This window comes from Ranitomeya variabilis, chromosome 4, assembly GCF_051348905.1.
Source record: "Ranitomeya variabilis isolate aRanVar5 chromosome 4, aRanVar5.hap1, whole genome shotgun sequence".
Taxonomy (NCBI): domain Eukaryota; kingdom Metazoa; phylum Chordata; class Amphibia; order Anura; family Dendrobatidae; genus Ranitomeya; species Ranitomeya variabilis.
The window spans coordinates 559817818-559835452 of NC_135235.1; the positions used below are offsets into that span (position 1 = coordinate 559817818).

Genomic DNA, 17635 nt, shown 5'->3' on the forward strand with positions numbered 1-17635 from the left:
TGTTCTGTTCGGTGCCCATGATACAGCTACCTAAAATGTAGTCATATTAAATGAATTAAAAGGGTTGTCCACTACTTTTTTTGCTTAAAAAAATAGGCCAGCATGGTCTAAAAAGAAAAAATGATGTATATTTATCCACTTTTGGTGAAACCTAGGTCACCTGTAGATTTCCAAGCTTCATTTAGCCCTTCTACCTCACTTGCATATCAATTCAAACGCTGATTTCTCAGTATCAGAGGAATGGACTGACCATGTAAAAATATAGCTGGACTTGTCTTTGAAAGCGCTACAGGCACATATAAATAATTTGGGGTGTGAAATCCTGATGACAAAGTCGCTTTAGGCAGGATTTTATTGCTCTAATCCACGTTTCACTGCAGATATAATCTCTAAATCTAAATAACTGTCGAGATCACAATCATCATATCCGACCTGATGAAAATGTCTCGTTTTCCTGGAGTGGGCTGAAATCCTGATACAGTAATAGGTGCCCAAAATGTGACCCTAATACACAGTTTTAACAAATGCTTGAATTCTAAATAGTATTAATACAAATATAATGTACTGTGAAAATCTCATGTAAAAAAATGGAACAGCGATCCTGGCAGCCACACACTGCAGCCCATTACATTGGAGGCAAATAACCTACATTTATATTTCTGCCCTGGTCAGACAGACTCCAAGTCATTTCTGACTGGGTCAGCAGAATGTGCTATATTCGGCAGATTCTAATGTGCGGGTCTTCAGGGTATTAATAACTCAAATATATATATATATATATATATATATATATATATATATATATATATACATACATGAGATTCAAGACTCATATACATGGATGTATTATGGGTCTGTGTTTAAATGATACTCACTATAGATCCTGCACCTACTGTCCAAAATGTACCCTTCTGTACCTACTGTACCCCCAATGTACTCCCTACACCTACTGTTCCTCATGTAGCTACTGTACCCCAATGTAGTTCACCCCTGTACATACTGTACCCCTCTTTACCCCAATGTACCCCCTGTACACCAATATTCTTACTCTATGCGTGTACCTACTATGCCCAAATATACTTATTTTACTGTCTCCCAGCTCCTACAAATGTCCAGACCTGATTATCAAGTTGCTATTATTTTTCATTTTTGATTATTTTTTAATGATATTAAAAATGTAAACAAGATCTATCACTTGCCATAAATATGTAATTATTTTTTCCAAAGCGCTCTCGCTTATCTTTCAACCCTCCAGGTTTGTAGCTTTCATGTAAAATCCTCCTTTCTTCGAGTATCTTTCCATTAATATTTAATATCCTAGGACAGGCCTCGGAGGAATCTGATCACTTCCCGGAGGTGTGCAAACACTCACAGCCTCCAGCTAATAGCACAATTTATGGTGTAATTTGCCAGGGCCGATAAAGCTGCTGCTGAAGCATTACAGTATATACAGCATTCCCCTGCGTACAGGAAAACACTATAGCTTTTTTCATGCAATGGCCATCAAATGGACAAAAGAGAAGCACTAACTCAGCAAAAACCTGCAAAATAAGGGGCTCCTATGAGAAACAGCGCCACACTTGCCAGTGGTTCATGTCTGGTATTGCAGCTCAGCCCTATTTACTTAAAGTTATCCCATATGGAATATTTATCAACAGAGGGATCTATCTCGATCACGCTCTCAGGAATGGAGAGGTGAAAGCACACGTCTCTCTATTTCTATGGAAGCTTAGAAAAAATATTTCTGTGTGGGACAACCCAAGACTTCAATTACCTATCTGCAGTGGAGGTAGTAGGTGCCTAATTGTTGATGGTCCCCACCAATCACTAAAAAAAAAGGCCACATATCAGCACCTCCGCATCTATCCTTTTCTATGTAATTGACGGAGATAGCGGAGTACATAGACAGTGAATGGAGCTACGATTTCACCCAAATGGGGGGCAACGTACCACCCGCTCTACATGATCAGTATCGGACTCCTGTGGTTAGGTGATAAGTTGTGATCTTGAGATAACCCCTTTTATTGGCAATGAGTTGCAATTCTAAAAGCAACCAATGGCCTAGAGTGGCGCTGTTGATAGAAAAAACTCCTGCACAATTTCTTTATCAGACGTCCATTGCTTTTTTTAATCAATGTGCTGGATCTGATTTTCAAACTTATGTCCATCCATTTTTCTTGTATTAAAAAAAGAATTCCAAGGCCCTCCTGGAAAGTTAATATAAGAAAACCATGGACATGTGAACAGTCCCATAGACTATAATGCGTACGTGCTCTATCCATGGAAACCACAGATAGAACATGAAAGACGGATGTCTGAATGGGGACTAAGAAATGCCTTATGAAACGTCCCTACAATTGCAGGTAAAAAAATGTTCATGTTTCATACATACCCTTTACTATATGAAGGTGCTACCATTGAAAAGGGTATCGACATAAAACAGTGCCCACCACATTGCCCCCATTAATACCGCCTGCTTCTAATGAAAGTCCTATTCATCCTGCAGGTTCCCAGACAATCGGAGTGGCTTGGCAGAAAACTGTGCCAAGATCTAAAATCAAAAAAAAAAACTTGAGTTACAGCCGACATCAGCACTGCGGGGCACTACTAAATACATCTGACATTCAAGGTGACTGAATGTACAATAACAGCCTTACAATTGAACTAAGGAACAGATAAAAAACAAGGCACTTAGGGCCTGTTCACACATAGCGCTATTGCTATTATTCCAGATGGGGAAAAAAGCAGGAAAGCAATTGAATTATTTTTCTTCATCTGGCGAAAATTACCGTAATCTAACATTTTTTTTAGCGTTTTTAGTGTATGTGCACATGGCGGTGTTTTTCATGGAAGCATCTTCTTTGGACATTTTCTTGGCAGGTAGGCTGCCAACATTTTTTTTTCAACTGCATGTATAAAGTAGAGAGAAACTTCCAAATGGAAGAATGGACCGGCCTCTACTCTTAGCCGCTTTATGGCTTTCAAAGTCTGAAACGGTTAAAAGAAACTCAAATAAACGGAACACGTGCAAAGCAGTCATTTTGACGTTGCAATATATGTGTTCATTCTTTTTACAATTTTTTAAGCATTTTTTTTTTCATGAAGGTTCCTGAGCAGTCTCGCTTTAGGTCTCATTCACACTTCTGTGTTCTAAAATGTAGGAGAAAAAATTATACCGGTGTCACCAGTGTGGTTTTTACCATCAGTGTGTCATCCGGGTGACTGTTTTTACCATCAGTGCGTCATCGGTGTGACCGTTGTTACCATCAGTATGTCATCGGAGTGACCGTTTTCACCATCAATGTGTCATCCATGTGTCCGTTGTTACCATCGGTATGTCATCCGTGTGTCCGTTGTTACCATCGGTATGTCATCCGTGTGTCCGTTGTTACCATCGGTATGTCATCCGTGTGTCCGTTGTTACCATCAGTATGTCATCGGTGTGACCGTTGTTACCATCAGTATGTCATCGGTGTGACCGTTTTCACCATCAATGTGTCATCCGTGTGTCCGTTGTTACCATCGGTATGTCATCCGTGTGTCCATTGTTACCATCAGTGTCATCCGTGTGTCCGTTGTTACCATCGGTATGTCATCCGTGTGTCCGTTGTTACCATCAGTATGTCATCGGTGTGACCGTTGTTACCATCAGTATGTCATCGGAGTGACCGTTTTCACCATCAATGTATCATCCGTGTGTCCGTTGTTACCATCGGTATGTCATCCGTGTGTCCGTTGTTACCATCGGTATGTCATCCGTGTGTCCGTTGTTACCATCCGTATGTCATCCGTGTGTCCGTTGTTACCATCAGTATGTCATCGGTGTGACCGTTGTTACCATCAGTATGTCATCGGTGTGACCGTTTTTACCATCAGTATGTCATCGGAGTGACCGTTTTCACCATCAATGTGTCATCCATGTGTCCATTGTTACCATCGGTATGTCATCCGTGTGTCCGTTGTCACCATCGGTATGTCATCCGTGTGTCCGTTGTTACCATCAGTATGTCATCGGTGTGACCGTTGTTACCATCAGTATGTCATCGGTGTGACCGTTGTTACCATCAGTGTGTCATCCGTGTGTCCGTTGTTACCATCAGTGTGTCATCCGTGTGTCCGTTGTTACCATCAGTGTGTCATCCGTATGTCCGTTGTTACCATCAGTGTGTCATTCGTGTGTCCATTTTTACTATCAGTCATCAGTGTGTCATCCGTGTGTCCGTTGTTACCATCAGTGTGTCATCCGTGTGTCCGTTGTTACCATCAGTGTGTCATCCGTGTGTCCATTTTTACTATCAGTCATCAGTGTGTCATCCGCGTGTCCATTTTTACTATCAGTCATCAGTGTGTCATCCGTGTGTCCGTTGTTACTATCAGTGTGTCATCCATGTGTCCCTTTTTACCATCAGTCATCCGTGTGTCATCCGTGTGTCCGTTTTTACCATCAGTGTGTCATCCATGTAGCTGTTTTTACTATCAGCCATCAGTATTTTTATGGTATGGTTAAAGACATAAATAAAATTACAAAGCTTCTCCTATACTTTGTAATGTTTAACATGGATGGCAGACGGATTGTACACCGACGCATGTCTGTGTTATGTACGTGTTTTTCATGGACCCATAGACCCATAGACTTGTATTGGCCCTTTTCATCTTTTTCATCTGAGCTGCTGGTAAAAAATGGTTTGCGTAAATCATGGACATGTGAACAGCACTATACATTATAATGGGTGTGTGTTGTATCTGTGTAAAAAAAAACCCAGATACAACACATACGTGCAACATGGATGTCTGAATGAGGCCTTAGTAATGGTATGTCCACACAGCATCTCCATATGATAGCATTTTTACATACATCATTCACCAGACATAATCCTCATAAAAAATGCACTAAAAAAGTTTAATTTAAAGCAGAATTATTGAGATTTTCATTTTTTTGTTAATTGACCTGGAATGCTTTTTTTTTTTTAATCTTCATCTGCATGTCAATTCTTTTAGCAATTTTCCTCATGAGGTTTTCACATAGAAATGTGCAGTAAAAAAACATGATGAAGCAAGTTCATTTATATGAAGCGAAACGCGCGTAGAGGTCTCAAGATGGTTTCTTACAGGACTGCTCACCTTCAGCATTTATTACGTGGTATGTTTCACTGTGTTGAACCATGTCCCATCTACTTTGTGTAGACCTACCACATGTTGTGGCTGGAATACATGTATTTGATACATCTGATATTGCACATACAATTGCGCTCAAAAGTTTACATACCCTGGCAGAATTTTTGATTTCTTGGCCCTTTTTCAGAGAATATGAATGATAACACCAAAACTTTTTCTCCACTCATGGTTACTGGTTGGGTGAAGCCATTTATTTATTGTGTTTTCTCTTTTTAAATCATAATGGCAACCCAAAACATGCAAATGACCATGATCAAAAGTTTACATACCCCATTTCTTAATACCGTGTATTGCCCCCTCTAACATCAATGACAGCTTGAAGTTTTTTGTGGTAGTTGTGGATGAGGTTCTTTATTTTCTCAGATGGTAAAGCTGCCCACTCTTCTTGGCAAAAAGTCTCCAGTTCCTGTAAATTCCTGGGCAGTCTAGCATGAACGGTACGCTTGTGATCTCTGCAGAGTGGCTCAATGATATTGAGGTCAGGAGACTGAGATGGCCACTCCAGAACCTTCATTTTGTTCTGCTGTAGCCAATGACAGGTCGACTTGGCCTTCTGTTTTGGATCATTGTCATGTTGGAACGTCCAAGTTCGCCCCATGCGCAGCTTCCGTGTTGATGAGTGCAAATTTGCCTCCAGTATTTGCTGATAACATGCTGCATTCATCTTTCCTTCAAAGTCAACCAAGTTTCCTGTGCCTTTGTAGCTCACACATCCCCAAAACATCTGCAATTCACCTCCGTGCTTTACAGTAGGAATGGTGTTCCTTTCATCAAAGGCTTTGTTCACCTCTCTCCATATGTAACGTTTATGGTTGTGGCCAAAAATTACCTTGTTCCAGAAGTTTTGAGGCTTGTATCTGTGCTGTTTTGCGTATTGTAGGCGAGATACTTTGTGGCATTTACACAGTTATGGCTTTCTTCTGGCGACTCGACCATGCATCTTATTTTTCAAGTGCTAGCTACACCACTAGTTTTCAGTGAGTCCTGTATTTCAGCTGATGTTATTTGTGGGTTTTTCATTGCATCCCGAACAATTTTCCTGGCAGATGTGGATGACATTTTTGTTGGTCTACATGACAGTGGTTTTGTTTTTACAGAGCCCCTGATTTTCCATTTGTCAATCACAGTTTGAACACTGCTGACTGGCATTATCAATTCCTTGGATATCTTTTTCTATCCCTTTCCTGTTTTATACAGTTCAACTACCTTTTCCGTAGATCCGTTGACAATTCTTTTGCTTTCCCCATGACTCACAATCCAGAAATGTCAGTGGCTGGATGAAAGATGCAAGAGTCTGTCTGGATCCCAGAAACTCACTCAGCTTTTATGCACACACTGATTACAAGCAAACAGGTCACATGTGAGGATGTTACCTTTAGTAGCCATTCAAACCCATGTGTGTCAACTTCTGTGCAAGTTATCAGGCCAAAATCACCAGGGTATGTAAAATTTTTGTCAGGGTCATTTGGGTGTTTTGGGTTGTCATTATGATTTAAAAAGAGAAAACACAGTAGTTTGACAATAAATGGCTTCACCCACCACTAACCATGAGCGGAGAAAAAGTTTTGGTGTTATCATTCATATTCTGTGAAAAAAAGGCCAAGAAAGAAAAAATTCTGCTGGGGTATGTAAACTTTTGAGCACAACTGTATACATATAATACATATATTTAATAAAGTTTGTCATATTCTAAACTCCATGTGTTTTTTTCCCCCCAGTATCTAATATGTTTTTTTTAATGGAGTGGTTTTTCTGTGATCACTAAAGACACTACATTGACCTCTCCTGATCCAACTAATATGATTTGGTTGTACCTGGTGGATTTTGGTTAAAACATTACAACAATATGCGTGTCTTCAAGAAAGAACGTGGGCAGTATGTCCATCTCCTTACATACTTGTCCTTGGCCTTTATAAGCCTGTGAGCATGAGCCCCTATATTTACTGACGATGGTTTTATTTTAGGTGGCGATAATCTTGAATACATAGAACTTAGTTTTATCCTCTCACTCCGTTTATGACATAACCTCTATTATAGGCTCTTCTATCACACACTGGATAAAGCCGTAATCTTCAGCCCCATGAAATGAGGAGAATAAAGCTGCAAAAACTATAAAGCACAAGCTGTGCTGCTAAGGTCAGAGCCGTCCATCAGTCAGCGACAGCATTTTTAGGGTTGTGATTAGTCTAATTATCATATAATAAAGCAATTAATCCTTCCACATAAATCGCCAACACATGAATCACACTGAGCTCTTTTTTCCCCTCGCTGCGCTCTCCCGTGTCTATGAACGCCATTTATTTGCCATATGCAGACATACGCACAGAATACTGGAGCTGTCTTTGCACCATTTCTGATCTAGTAAACTAAACCATGTAATAAATGCTAACCAATAAATAACAATCTACAATTTGGCTAAATAGAACTAGCTAAGAGATTTTATTTCCATATTAGAGCATTTGACAGAATTAAGTGCTAAGAGTCTGTTGGCTGTCATGCATTAATTGGACTCCCTAACATCGGGCCTATGTGGGCTTATGATCTTTGCATTTCTGATGCTTCTCTTTAATGGCGGTCTGGTGCTTTTGCTGACCATTGGCGCCTAGGTAGCCCCAAGCATAGGGGGATGATTAGTATAAATAAGGCTAGGTACACATTCATGCACACATTGGTCTACAGCATTTGGGCTCACGCAGACATACGTGGATCTCGGACTGGTCACGGACCGCTATGCACAGACTGGCTGTGGGTCTCCCAACCAGAGCATGACAGTTTCATATATACCTACGTAAGTAGATAGACATACTGTCCACGTTCAACCTTGAATACATGAGTATTGTTATGATGTGTAATGTGTATTGTGACATGCGTTATTAGTGATTGTGTTGTGACTGACAGTAGGGAGAGTTAAGGTTAATGTTTTGAACTACCCCAGAGTAGGAGGGGGTAAGCGAAGGGACTGAGACAGTTTCCTCACAGGAAGTCAGATAGGGCCCAAAATGTAAGTGAAGCAGACCTATTGCCTGACTAGTTAGCAGAGCCACATGACGTGGGTGTCCTTGACGTGAGTGTAGACTGAGGCAGGAGATCCGAAATAGAAAAAGAAAAAGTGATAGAAGGACAGAACTGATGCACCGGAGACGGGTTCTGGGACAGGACGCCTAGCAGTACGGCCCTGAGTTTACAACTCAGAGAAGATATAGGCCAAGACGGGACAGGGAATGTGCGACAAAGAGAAATCACCGGTCTGGACCTCCAAGGCATCAGCAAGTAGAAAAGCTAAGTATCGGCCATATTAGCAAACTAGTTCCCCTAAGAGGAAAAGAGGACTCGGAACCACAGGTTGATGTATAGGACTCTCACTTACTATACTTACTAACATTGTGCTACGTTGTGATGAAGACAGAGGAACATGAGGCAGAAACAAGTAAGCTTGGAAGAAGTAGAGAGAGACTGTGTGTGAAGACGCTCCGTATTGTAAAGGAAATGTTCCTGAAGTTCTCCCCCCTATCTATTGTACATAGTTCCCACCAAGTTAATCTTAAGTAAAAGACTTTATTTTCAAGTGGTGGTCTCCCTCACTGAACTACTTAACATCCAGCGTCATGAGGTCTTGGAGGGAACAGCGCCCCCATTGACAAAGCCCACACACCCAATCATGACCCCCATCTTCATGTAACGTGCCGAGGCGTAAGACGAGGACCTCACCCATGGCTATCACCCCACGTTACGTTAGAGTCAGGAAAGCTGCAGGCAGTCCATGATCCAACCGAGATCCATGGATGTCTGCATGAGCCATAAGTCAGGAGCTGTAACACATATATACTTTAATGTGCCCTTAGGTGACATTCAACAGACGGGGGCCTATGTATATGGACCTGCATACTATTTGTTTAACAGTATAGGAAAGCGCAGAAGATTGTGCTTTCTTACACAGAGGGACATGGCAAAGAAACGTATACCAGTCGGTATTCGTGTCTTTACATTGGATCCCTATGGTCAACGGGTGCATGACTCTGCCCACTGTCGGGCACATACCTCATGAGAATATGCGCCTGACAGTGGGCACAAATGCAGTCTGGACCTAGATTAACAATGGCTTATTTCAGTTAAATTCTATTTGTATTCTTTTTTACTAGTAAAGGCAGGTTTCACAGGTCCATGGCCATATGTCTTCTGACTGGAGCTCAGCAGCCTCTGTGATGCAGTGACCCCTGTAACAGGTAGGGGGCGCTGCATGGTCTCCCCAGTATATGCACGGAGGCATGTTGAGGCCACAGGAATGCATGGCAATCGCAGGCATGACTGTGGTAATGTGACAGAGTCCGGCATTGTGGTGAATGGCCGATATGTGTGTCGCAGAGGAGAAGACTCTGCGTTGCCAGCCTGAAGCGATGTGGTGTTCTGGGACCTGTAGTCCTACAAGTAAATGTAGTTGTATAATAGTCATGGGAGGTTGGCAGGGCTAGTTATGTGAGATGGGCGGGACAAACTAGCCGCACACACACACTCCCACCTAGGGGAGTGGTTAAGATATATAATGTGACCAGGGTGTGGGTCACAGGTCCCTGTGTATGTTCCTCTGTGGTTCCAGTGTTTAGATCTGAAGGGTCCAAGTACAAGGTCCTGGAAGCCCATGTTGGAAGTCCTGGGAGTAGGATTCCTGAACAGCACGTGGTGGGGCTTTGGACTTGGTGGCCTGGGGTGTTGGACTAACGTCCTGAATAGCACCTGGACAGGCCACATGCTTGTGTGTTGGGAGGTCCTGGGAGTAGGACCGGATCCCTGAGCAGCGCACAGTGAAACTGTTGGGGAAGCTACCGTCCTTCGGTGGGTCTGGACCGACTAATGTGTGCCGCCCAGGCAAGTTGGTGATCCCCGTGAGGCAGCTTTCCCGGAAGAGAGGACTGACAAGGAGTCAGCAGGTGGAGCAGGAGCTCTCGAAAGGTACCTCAATAGACTGTTGGTGCTTATGGTGTTCCATGAACTGTGTGGTAACCCACGGCAACTGGTCAAAGGAGGACCAGCGTGTTTAGTTGCTGCAACCGTAATGTCGTATGTTGGTGCCTGTTGAGCTCCATGGGCGTTAATGAACTGTATGGCGTGCGGTCACCCACGATAACTGGACACAGTGGTTCAGCGTGTTTAGTGACCGTGTTTCAAAGCCATATACTATGATGTAAAGACTGTGTGCTTGCTGCTCATATTTCTGTGGCTTATGACTCCATAATAAACCACATGGACTGTTTAAGTGAAAATTTGTGCCCGTATGCTTGAATCCCGTGCCAAGCGAGCAATCCCCTACCCGTTAGTGAGTGCAATCTTACACCTCATATAAACCCATGAATTAAGATTCGGTCAGGAGACCCATGGCTGGACATCAAGGTCCGTACGCAGATCATGAATATTGGGCGTACAAAAACAGCCTAAACAGAAAACAGAAAGGGTTTTATCATGAAAGCAACATATATTTAAAAGGAAGTCGGTGTGGCTGCCAGCTTATTGAAGAACCCAATCCTGACCAAACTTTACAGGGAAAGTGGCCATTAAAAGGGTTGTCCAACATGTACATAATAAAATGACAACTGCAAGAAAGTCATGGAAATAATAAACAGAGCCATGCTACCTGCTCTGAGTCCAGATCGAGAGCAGGTGGTCCATCTGGTGCAAGCGCAGACCACCAAAGCGATTTGCCTTGGAGTCACATGTGTAAGACAAGGTAAGGATCGCTCAGTTTGCTACTTTAAAAGCGTCTCTGCGGTACAAATGTTCACCCAGCACCTGCGGCAACACCTACACGGGTACACCTCTGCCTATGGTTGACCCGGTATTTTACCATGTTGGACAACCCCTTTAATATAATCCATACATTGGATAGGGCAGCCAGACTGGATGAGCATCCAGAGTACATATGCATATATTAAGTAGTTAGAACTAGGCCTATCCTTTATTGGGGGGGGGGCGCAAAGATTCAGTTCACCGCCCTAGATGTGTATCTAAATTCCCTGGTCACGGCAGAATAGCTTATTACACCCCCCAGAAATTGGGCACATGCTCACCGTCTCCTCCTAGCTATGCACATTGGTTTCTCTTGCTCGCTTCTTTTCATCCTCTTGCTCTGGAAACAAATGAATGCAAACCTGAATGGTTAAGCAGAAGATTATGGCAGCATTTCTAATCCAGTGTGTGACCCCAGGGTACCTCGCTCTGAATACTCAGCCAATATCCTACATGTCTGGAAAAGCAGTGGCACGTAATCGGCCTCCAGAGCTGAGCTTGGGTTTTCCATGTTACCTTTCTCACTTAACATGCAGACCAGCCTGGCAATATCAGAAACGACATACACTAAAAGTCATAACGTCATTGCTGAAATGTCCTGATCTGACTCTCAATGAGGTCATCCACAAAAATCCTGTCTACGATTGATGGCTAAACCGGGGACTGAGCTTGCCATGTAGGCGCCTAGCGCTCACCAGTATCAGCACCTTGTCTGTCTGAAATGGGGCTGCCAGACATCACCCATGATCCCATTCTAAAAAGGTCTAGGGGTAATGTTCCTCCTTGTGGACACCTCTAAGCTAGCAATGCTCCCTGGGTAAAAGGTATGCAAATAAGCTCTCCTCCAAAAGGCTGATGAAAGACAAAGAGGATCAGGACTCGGCTAAGTACCCAAAATACGTGGCAAGAATTGTTAAAGTATTGAACACTGAAGTATAGGGTAGCTACCTCTAATGGGTGGCACTAGAAAGAGTGCTGTCTTCCTCTTGGGGAGAGCTAATTTGCATATCCTTTCTAATCAATGACAGCCTCCACAGAACGCAGGAGTATAAACAGTGATATACCCGCAGACCATTTTAATAAGGTATTGCGACTCCATTTCTGCAGTTCAGGAAGACAGCTAACAAGAAGCCACCCATGATCTCTCGCCAGGCTAGTAAAACGACCTAACGCTAACTTTGTCAAGGTTTATCAGACAAAAAGATGACGGGAGCAAAAGAGTTTCCCTGAGGGAAATCTAATGTACATAATGGAAATGATGTATTCCTGAATGTAAAACTGAGCGACAGTAACAAAGTAATGCAAAACAGAAGGCTTGGATAAGTGCCAGGCTGCAATTTGCCTGCAACATATTCCAGGGATAGACAGCATTCAGGAAAACAGGCTTCCTGTCCTCATTTACCATGCTTTGGCCACATGCCACTCTTCAAATCAGTAGTAGGAGAGTAAGAGGAGAAGATGGGTCCAAAAGCCCCTGTGCCAAGTGGTGAAGGCATGTGATGGCTGGTGGGGGACTTGCACCAATTTTTGTTGTAGCTCATAATGTCAAGGTGAGCCCCATAATGTACACAGGATAGAGAGGGCATCGTAAGGGCAATCAAAACGTGACGCCCTCTGCTGCCAAAAGGGCAGATAGTTGTTTGCTTCCTTACCCCCTTTCAATTCGTAGTTGTAGACAAGGGCAGTAGGGTCATCTGGATGGTTCTTCCCCCTTGTTAGACTCTTCTGCATAACCAATCTACGCAGGGCCCCAAAATAGCTGCATGGGCATCCTCTACGGTACCTTGGCTATGCCTTAAAGGGGTGTGTCAATGAAGAGAAGTTATAATACATCACTTATACATCAGTGGATGCCCAAACGCTCGGACCACTACCTATAAGCAGAACAAGGCACTTTTATCCCTGTTAGAATGGAGCAGAAGTTCGAATGTCATTCATTTTCTATGGGGCTGCCGGAAAATGCAGAGTGCCGTCCTCGACAGCCCCTTTGAGAATGAATAGAGTGGCATTTGGGCATGTGCACTGCGGCTCCATTCTAACGGGGATCAGAGTGCCTTGTTCTGACGATCTGTGGGGTCCCAGAGGTCTATAAGTTATCACCTATTCTGCAATAACTTCTCTTCATTAGACAACTCCTGCAAATATTGGTCATTTCCAGCATCATCCAACCAAAGCTTCACTTAGAATTAATGTCATGTTTTACATGACTTGGAAAATCACCAAAAATATTTAAGGAAAATCATCAAAAATATTTAACCAAACCATATTCTTTTTTTTTTAAAAAAAAGATGCCTGTTTTGGGTAAATAGTCTTGCTGATGGTACAAATCTCGTTTGAGGATGAGACACAGATAGGTGGCACCAGAGAGTCAGCTTCTTCCTGCTGCAGTAGAGCTAATTTGCATAACCCTTTCCCAGGAATCAATTGCTGATGCAGCCTGCACCTAGCAAAGGGGGTGGCACCGGCACAGGGAGCGGGTGCCATCTTGGATCCTGTGCTCCAGTGCGCACCTCCATTTGCCTCGGTTCAGCAACTTACAGCTGTTTGCCCTACCTAGACACCGTAGACACCCTCCAAGACACGAAGCTCGGTGCTAAAGGGGTGGAAGAGGCTGGCTATTATCTAACCTGGCACTAAAAGGACATCTTGGCCTTTTGCTGACCAAGTGGCGCACCATAACATCTCTGGTGGAACTATTTATCAGCACCCTATAAGGTACCTTCACCATGGAAGGTCGGCTGGGACTACTGCTATTCAAAGTGATAGAGGCACAGAGATCCGTCACCGATCTTTTTATATATTACATATTATTCACTTTTTCTTTGCTTTATGTGACAATTTCTGGCCAAAGGATTAAAAACTTAGCTACAATAAAAGAAAAGTGGAGTCCTCCAGCACTTATGAACAAGAACTAGTGCTTTCATCTCCATGGTTACGAAGCTGAGAACTTACACAGTGAGGAATAAGGGTGATCAATACTTCATTACTAACCTACACCGACAATCACAAAGACCACAATGGTGTACGGAGCCAACTATTAACCACAGCTATACCAAAGCGATGATTCTTACGTATGCAGCAAAAAAACGTCGTGACGTTGGCCCTAGCGACCTATCAGATTCTGTTTTTCATTTTCAAACCTGTACTACAAATATAAAAGCTGGAATCCGATTGGTTGCTATGGTGAATCCATCATACTTGAGGCCCAGTATATTCACATCCTTGTATAAATTAGAGAAATCTCACAAATGCTTGTTCTGCTCAGTCTTAGGCCTGATTTACTAGTCTGATACTCGATGTCTGAGTAAAGATGTCCGGTCTGGCTATGGGTCTCCAGACTCGATCTCAAAAGCCTCATGGCTGTTTAGAACTGTTCAGGTCAGGAGACCCACAGCCTATTCGCACAGTCCGCACACTGTGGTTCTCAAGTCTACCTATCCAATAATTATCGATTGATATCATATCTATTCATCTATCTCATATCTATACAGCTTAGCCCTCTCATCTCTATTAATCTATTTATCTACCTATCTCAGTGCTTGAGAAAGGTCCTCAATTGGACTGAAGCGTTGCCGTCACTATGGGCTATTACATTTTTTTTTCTCATTTTCTATTTTGCCTCTATCTATCTATCTATTATCTATTTATCATCTATATATCTGTCCATATCTATCTATCTTTTATCTGTCTATCTATCTATCAATCACATATCTATCAATCACATAGCTATCAATTTATCTATCCCATATCTATCAATTTATCTATCTATCCCATATCTATCTATCACATACAATGTCGGACTGGGGTGCCACCAGGGCCCACCAATAACATTGATTTTGGGGGCCCACTTTTCACCTGCACACAAATATTATACGACCCTGGTTCACAAATTTACCAATATCGCTATATAATAATAAACTGGGTAGTTTGGTTAATGAATGATGAGATGCTGCTTTTTTCTGTACAGAGTGAATCAAGAGAATTATGACAAGTACTGCACATACAATAAGGTTGGGGGCCCAGATCTGCACAGGGGCCCACCGATGGATTCCCCTGCTCCCCTGTGGGCCAGTCCAAGCCTGATCACATATATAGACATCTATATATCACACATCTATCTGTCTCATATCTATCTATCGATTATCTATCTATTGTCTATCATTATCTCTCTATCTATCAATCTCTCTAGCATTATCTCTCTATAATTATCTATCTATCTCATTGCTATCTATCATTATCTATCTATCATTATCTCTATCTATATATCTCATTGCTATCTATCATTATCTATCTATCATTATCTCTATCTATATATCTCATTTCTATCTATCATTATCTATCTATCATTATCTCTATCTATATATCTCATTTCTATCTATCATTATCTATCTATCTATCTATCTATCATCTATATATCATCTATCTATCTCATATCTATCTATCTATCTATCTATCTATCTATATATTTATCTATTATCTATCATTATCTCTCTATCTATCTACCATTATCTCTCTATCTTTCTATCATTATCTCTCTATCTTTCTATCATTATCTCTCTCTATTATCTATCAATCATATATCTATCCATTTATGCATTTATTTATCTATCTATCTAAAAACATAATATCTATCTATTTAATAATTTATTATCTATCTGCCTTTTTTCATACAGTTTTACCCTGATGAACAATGGCAAAATCTCCGCCAATAGGTCATTTTTAGCACATTCATTCAATTATTAAGCACGTTGAGTAAATGAAAATGAAAGAAAAAGAAATACTTTATATGCTGTGAATAATACCGTATGTCTAATACTACACTGTGTTCTTGGCCCCCCCTTGGTCACAGGGGCCTAAGGACCTTCACAGCAGCCCCTATAAGACTGCAGGCAGGGTACATCACTGCCATCCATCACCCAATATAAAATGATTGTTATAGATATAAATGACATCAGCTAAAACCGACACGTGTAACACAAGACGAGCGGCTGCAGGAAGCATGGGCAGAACAATGGGCTGCTACAAATGGCACGATGACCAGGTACGTTATGGGAAAACAGACACATAACATACAATCCAGCAATATCTAATATGTGACAGCAGGCCGTAATAATACAATGGAAATATTTAACAAAATGCATAATTTCTTTGCGGTTTTGTGTCATCCCAATGTCAATTTTACAGATTTTTTCAATCTGAGCTACAAATTACCATATTGAATTTCACTGCTTCTCCCGCAGCAAATCTGATGCTTTGATAACACGGATATAAAACCTATTATTAAACGCTTCGCCCGTTGTACTACACAAAGCCAGGCGAAAAAAAAAAAGGATAAGCATTGCCAAAGCTGGGGACAAGGAAGGAGACACAGACTGTCCCCTTGTGTATTCTCCGGAGGGGGGAGGGAGGCACAAAACACTACATGGGTAGGGAGAGTAAACTACCAACAGATGTGGCAGAGGGGGCTCTGTGGACCGAGCCTTTTGGGGCTGGGAGAGAAACAAAAGCCGGGATTGATAGAGCCAGGGAGGGCGCAGCCAGGGCTGATGTGTGGAGCGAGGGATGGAGGAACATCTGCAAAGCGTGGAGGACTGCGCTACCAGGGGTGTGACCAAGCCAGATGGAATGAGAAAATACCCCAAGAAAAACACGCCAGACCACCATTGTGTGTGTAATATGCCAGTAGTCATGATTCCGTAATGGGGGTGGGCACGGCGTGCATGGAAACCCATGGAGCAAGGAGCAGGATGGTGGCAATACATTCCCCTAATGTAGCCCTGGCACAAGGTTGGCATGTAGCATGCACAGCTCCATGTAAAATCCTTGTGTCCTACCTACTGCAGAGTGAGGGCATGCCATGCCAACGCCCCACGCTGATGCCAGATCATCAGGCATCTGCCTGCACCTCAGCCAAGGGATACCGGCGGCCATAGATGGCAGGGTATAATCCAGGCATTGTATGCTACACGTGAAAATCATGTGTGTGAGATCATTTTTCTGTTAGACCTCCGGTCACTCCCATAGCAGCAAAATGTGCAGACAATGCACAGGGTACAGCGGTATATGCAGGGAGAAGCCCCCTCCTGTCCATAGGATGCATCAGAGGGATGGACGTGCCACACCTCAGCCTGGCATGTGCCAGCAGCTCCATGCCCTATGCTGCCTTTATCACGGGCACTTCACTTGCTCCATGCCTCTATGGCAACAAAGAGGTTAATGCATGAGTCAGAAAAGACTCTCTAGTCTCTACCTTAAAATAATGCAGATGATGGGGAGGGGGGTGCACCACAGATCAGCCCTCTTTGTTCTGGCTCCCTGTACCTGCCTGCCAATTCATGAAATCCAACATTCTAGAAATAGATTAATATCGTATCCATAACCTATGAGGACAGATGATAGAGAGATGCAAAGCACATGGATGGAGATAGATAGATAGATAGATAGATAGATAGATAGATAGATAGATAGATAGATAGATAGATAGATAGATAGATGGATACGGGATACATAAAAGATAAATACATGGATAAAACAGAGGATTGATATATAGTATATATAGGGAAACTACCATAGAGACAATAGTATATATATATATATACACTATTACTATATACTATATATATATTGCTAGATATGGAACTATATACATAAATGTTTGGGGCGAGAGACATGCATGTATCTG

The 17635-nt window shown here is 42.4% G+C and overlaps 1 protein-coding gene and 1 long non-coding RNA gene across 9 annotated transcripts in view; one reads left to right on the forward strand and one right to left on the reverse strand.

Annotated features, from left to right (window-relative positions):
* LOC143765743 (microtubule-associated protein tau-like) overlaps nt 1-17635 on the reverse strand; it is a 108283-nt gene that overhangs the window by 77393 nt on the left and 13255 nt on the right. Inside the window, exon 2 of one of the 8 annotated variants that reach the window (XM_077252725.1) lies at nt 11235-11293. The exons of the other annotated variants lie outside the window; for them this stretch is intronic. The gene's annotated coding sequence lies outside the window, so the exon portion shown is untranslated. The remainder of the gene's footprint in view (nt 1-11234; nt 11294-17635) is intronic. 8 annotated transcript variants of the gene reach the window in all.
* Nucleotides 15935-17635, forward strand: part of LOC143765745 (uncharacterized) — a 121109-nt gene continuing 119408 nt past the window's right edge. Inside the window, exon 1 of the long non-coding RNA XR_013213454.1 lies at nt 15935-15994. This is a non-coding gene — a long non-coding RNA (uncharacterized LOC143765745). The remainder of the gene's footprint in view (nt 15995-17635) is intronic.